Source organism: Micrasema longulum, unplaced genomic scaffold (genome assembly GCF_059751315.1).
Source record: "Micrasema longulum isolate JH-2025_06_02 unplaced genomic scaffold, ASM5975131v1 h1tg002263l, whole genome shotgun sequence".
Taxonomy (NCBI): domain Eukaryota; kingdom Metazoa; phylum Arthropoda; class Insecta; order Trichoptera; family Brachycentridae; genus Micrasema; species Micrasema longulum.
In genome coordinates, this window is record NW_028279421.1 from 254,259 (window position 1) to 260,430 (window position 6,172).

Genomic DNA, 6,172 nt, shown 5'->3' on the forward strand with positions numbered 1-6,172 from the left:
TTCGTCAACAAAACACGACCGCTCTGCAGCACTATAGAAATTAAGGAAACAGTTACGGACTTAGCCAATGTATAGCCCCAATGTAAAGAAATACTTAGATATGTTAATACATTCAAAACATATGATCAAAATATTTTTTAGTTAAATAATGTAACGATGCTTTGATGATGTTTAAAACATATGGTGAATTTCTAAACTTTATTCGAATTTCTAAACGTTAGTAATACTAAGACTGTAACACACGGAGTTCCACAAGGAACGGTTCTTGGCCGTTTGTTGTTTCTTATATATATTAATGATCTTTGTAATAAAGCTGTCCCTGGTAAATTAGTTTCTTAGGCAGATGATACTGCAATAATTGTACAAAGTGATACCTGGGATAGTACTAAAAAAAAACCATTATATGTATAACTATTATCAAGAAATATTTGAGTTTGTCCAAATATTCGTCGACAAAAGACTGGATTTCACCCCCTCGGGAGTCATTAAGATTAACAAATAACAACAGGGATGGAGAATACCTTGGAGAAGGGAATATGGAAGTCTAGGCATTTACATGGCTTATGACCTGTCATTGGCTGGTTTTAATGGCCACTTTACACACTGTGTAACATTCACCATTTTGCCTATGTTTGAACATCCATATTTCTTCAATTATTCCATCTGTTGATTTTAGTGAAGTTAAAAAGCTGAAATCCAGTTAATTAATTTATTTATTTTGTTCATTAACGCCCAAAAGGTATTTACAAAAAATAAAAATGAAATACATGCTAACATACTAAATAATAAACAGAACATACCGAAAATAATTGTGAAATTAGTTAAAAAGGATATGATAAAAAGTTTTACAAAGTAAAAAAAAAAACAATAATAACTAAGGTATGCAAGAAAAAACCGTAAGCCTATAAACAAAAAATGCAAAGATATAATCTTATGAAATAAATTATGTAAAGCAAACAATAAATAAAGTGTTACGGTAAGCAAGAAAGACATTTTTAAGTTAAATTAATAAACAAGCAAGCATATATTATCACGAAAAAATAAGACATAAAAATATGTATCTATGAAATGCGTATTTGCCAATACTACAATGCAATTTGATATAATAGTAAAAAATAAAAAACAAGTATAAGGTAATAAAAATAAACAAGTAATTATTATTGATCAGGCAACGGCGGTGTTCGTTTAGCCTAGTTTAGTAAGATAAGGAAAAAAAACCCCCTGCTCTAAGTTTCACTGATCAATCTGTTTATTTTTTGTTTAGATTCGATGACTTCGTGAACAATATTCTGTGTTTATTATATTAGTTTTATTTCACCCGTCGATGGGAGGAGTGCTCTCCCAAAACTATAGTTGTGTTCTTGTAAAAGAATAAAATTGTGTAACACTGATTAAAAAGTTTTTTTTTCATAATAATTTATATTTATTTGTTTAATTAATTGATTTATTTACACACATCAGTTTATTGTTTATTATTTGAGACAATAAGTCCCAACTCCATGGGACTAAAAGTCCTGTGTTGAGATGGGACGAACAATTATATGACACAGACATTTTGATTTTAAAGGTGGTTAAACACTGCAATATTTCATAGTTTTTGGGGTGATATTCCAAATGCTCTCGTGGCCGTAGATAAAGCTTTTATCTCGTGTATTTTGCATATAAAAAGAGTACTTTCTACGGCCGCGAGACCTATTTAAAAAAGCACCGCAGGATTGAAACCTTATATGCACTATATTGAATTATATATATATTTAAATTTATTTATTAACCCTTACGGATTATTATTTATACTCTATTGTTGATAATTATATTTTTAAAGACTTTTAAAAAGTTAGACTGAGTCCTTTGTTTAGTTTTGTCTGATAGTTTATTGTATAATTTCAGTCCCCGATTTATTGGTCTCGATTGTCCTTGTCTTGTTTTGGTTTGTTGTATGTGGTATTGTTCTGATATTCTTATATATGAACAACTATAAAGAAAATTCTAGAGCCTTAATTGCATGCAATTTTTTTTATTTTATTTGACTGTTTTAATCTAACTGTACAACTGTTTAACAACTTGACATATATATATTTTTTGTATAATTTCATACTAAATTCATTTTCTCTGGTTTTATAGAAAAAAAAACACTAATTTGGAATCACTCTGGGCGGATCCATCGACGAAAAGGTTTTCTTAACACCGCGTAACAACAAAAGACTTTTTCTTTTTATATTTTGTGTGTTTGTGAAATGAAATGAAATGTGTTTTAGATTGTTGAACTGACTGAATAAATTCATAAATAAATGAATAAATATTTGTGGTTTATTTTATAACTATTTTTATGTTTTCTTCTAACAAGTGGAGTGACTTTACACATGTATGCTTTTTTGGGTTTGTATTTAGTAATATATAGAAAACTAAAATGAGAAATTCAGTGATTTAAGAAAAAAAAAGTTACTTTTTTTATAACTTATATTAATTTTTATGTATCGTATTATCAGCGCTATGGTTTTTTAAAGTTTTACATTTCTGAAATCACTCCGCGTGTGACGTCTCAAGTTCTCTTCCGTTCCTTCTCGGTCAGTTCTGCCGATTGGTCCATTGAAGGTAATTAAACCGGAAATCTTCCACAAATCTCTTATCATCGGTTGATTCACATGAACTAGTGACGCCGCGCCGTTCAAAATAGTCCGTTTTAATTTTTTTTTAAATTTCGTAGATTTTCAATAAACTTAAATGCTCTAATTTTCACCGCGCGCAAGAAAACATTTTTTTTATCAAATTTCCCGTAGGACCAATGAGGAACTTCAGTTCCTCATTGGTCTATAATTTTGGTTTATATGTAAACGTTGTATTTTTGTTGCAACGGCTATTATTTTATTTTTATAATGACGTTTGTAATAGCCTGAACCAGCCCTGTGAAGCTACTAGCCCACACAGTAATGATTTGATTAGCACGTCGCTTACTGGTCGATAAATTTATATCACATATTATCATGCACACATGTACATATTAACACACACTGTCACACAAGGGCACGAGATGCAAAATCTCTGCTGAAAGAGTTACAGAGATATTTGCCAAAAACTTCAACTGTTTTGGAAATATATATTCACAAAATTATGACAGGAGTATTTTACCGTGCAGAATGACTTAGTTTAATAACAATACATGTACCAGCCAGGATTTGTAGACGGTACCACCTGTTACATTTACCAATAAGTAAAACATCGTATGTCAAAAATACTTTTTTTTTGTACGACTTTTTCGGTGTGCAATACAAAATTTAAAGACATTGACTGCACAAACATCACTCTGTCAGATTTAAAATTGACACTAAAAAGGCATTCTGTAACTTAATAGACATTATAATAATACATATTTACATCTTATATGAAAATTACATTTTTATATGATAAAACTTAAATGTATTTGTATATTTTGTTTTATATTTTAATTAAATTCAATTTTACTGATAATATTTCATTGATCCCAAACTTTCAAAATTTTCCTTCTTTTAAAAAACACGCACTATCCTGGATTCAAACAAAATATATGTTTTTTTTTCTATGATATATTTTGTTGCTCTTTAATGATAGGGATAATTTTTATGTTTTTAAAAATATTTTTTATTTCTTTTTTAATTTTAATTACTGTAAAAAAAGAAAAAAAGTTATAATCTTTTACAGAATATTTTCTTTTCTCTTTCTTATATTACACAAAAATATTATAACCGTATATTTATTATAGGAACAAAAATTCATTAACATTTCTTGTATGCCTTTGTGGGGTTTTTTTGTTTACTATTTTTACTGTTAATTTGTATTTCATTGCTATGTAATTATCCTTTTTTTTAATACTCTGTTTTACCTACTATGTATATTGTAAAAAAAACAAAATAATTTTGCCCATGTTTGAACATCCATATTTCTTCAATTATTCTATTTGTTGATTTTAGTGAAGTTAAAGAGCTGAAACCTTTATTTTTGTTAAGAAATTCTTCTGACTGAATTATTTCCCATGTGAAATAATTGTGAAATAATTCTGTCAGATGAATCTCTTCACAGCAGTAAAGGTTTTAGCTCTTTAACTTCACTAAAACCAACAAATGGAATAATTGAAGAAATATAGATGTTCAAACATAGGCAAAATTGTGAATGTTACACAGTGTATAAAGTGGCCACATAAACCAGCCAATTACAGGTCATAAGCCTTGTAAATGCCTAGACTTCCATATTCCCTTTTTTAAGGTATTTAAATACTGGATTTCACTCCCTCGGGAGTCATTTTGATCAACCAATTACAACAGGGATGGAGAATACCTTAAAGAAGGGAATATGAAAGTTTATGACCTGTCGTTGGCTGGTTTAAATGGCCGCTTTACACACTGTAACATTCACTATTTGGACAATATTTGAACATCCATATTTCTTCAATTCTTCAATTAGTTGATATTTTTTTTTCACCACAACAGGCCAGGAGGCTCAATTACAGTGGCGAATAACATCATAGAATACCCAGACTTGAGAAAAATCACATTTAATTATTTTTTTCTCACCGGGAATCGAACCCGGAACCTTCCGTGTGAGAGTCAAGCGTCTTGACCATTTCACCACGGAGACCGGAGATTCTCCATCCTTGTTGTAATTTGTTCATCCTAATGTCTACCGAGGGGGTGAAAAGCAATCTTTTGACTACAAACATTTTTTTTTATTTTTAAATTTATTTTAATTAGTTCTATGATTAACATAGTCTAATATATATTTACAACACAATATTACATTTATACTTATTCTTACATTATTTATCACTATTATACACTTAATATTATACCAAAAAATTCACCAAAAACAATAAAAAAGGAATGGCCCACGCTCAGACGTTTAAGTCTTTGTGGGCATTTTTTCCAAATTTAAGGCTATGTTTATTTTTAGAATATGTATTTTTTCTCTTTTTCTCTTCTAATGTTTAATAAATATAATGTATAAAATATGTAATTTAATACATGCATAATATGTAACAGTATGGAAAAATAAACAAAAAAAAAAAAATATCCTAATTTATAATATTCTTTGTTTCATATGTACATTTTCATTAATTATATTCACTATTTACACTGTATATTCCCTAATATTTTTCACATATGTACTTTTTACATTTAATTTTAAATATATTTACATTTATTTCATTTTTTATGCTTTCTGGCATTTCCTCAAATAATTGTATTCTCTTGTACATAAGGCAGTTCTGGGACTTTGCTTTTGATTTCTTTTCCAGTCTTATATTTTTAGATCTTCTTGTTGCATAGTTTCTATGAAAGAACTCATTATTTTTTAGTTTATTTTGAAAATATCTCGGAACTATTCCTTTAATAATTTTGTTTATTTCATTAGCAACGTTGAATTCGATTATTTGATCAATTGTCATGATATCTAGAAGTTGAATCATTTTCTTAACTTTTGTTCGTCTCCCACATCTCGGATAAACTCAATTAGGGGAAGGGTGTACAAAATGACATAGGCGGGTAAAATGACATAGTAATCATATCTTAGAAACCAAACTCTTGGTCATGTTTGAACCTGCACAAGAATGAGCACTGGTACGACACATAAATACTCACCAATATTAAGGACGCTTAGGGCGACCGCCCGAGGAGGACGTGTTGCGGGTTACTTTGTGAAATAAAACAATATTTTTGTTGCGTGGACACCGAAGGTATTATCATTATTTTATTTGTATTATTCTATAACACAAACTGAAAGGATATGTTGTGTCATTGTTAATCTTCACGAAAAACTATAATTTTGTTAAAATTTGCCAAGTGCAATGTGATATTTTTTTATGTTTTTAAAAACTTACGTAGTGGGGCAAAACGACATATGTACTGGTAAGGTAAAATGACATACTATTTCATTTTTCCCCACTCAATACTTTTTTTCTTTAGAAGAATAATAATGTTTCGCAATTATGTGCGTAAAACATGACATTTGAATAAAACTCCAAATATATCAGAGGCTAAAGCTAAAGGTTCTAAAAAACATATCCTGGAAAAGTGTAAACAAGGTATATGTAAAAAATTGATTATTGATTCAGACACTGAAGACTTTCTACTTACAGACAATGAAGATGACTGCTCATGCATTTATTGTAATGAGTTATATACGAGATCAAAGCCAGGTGAAACAT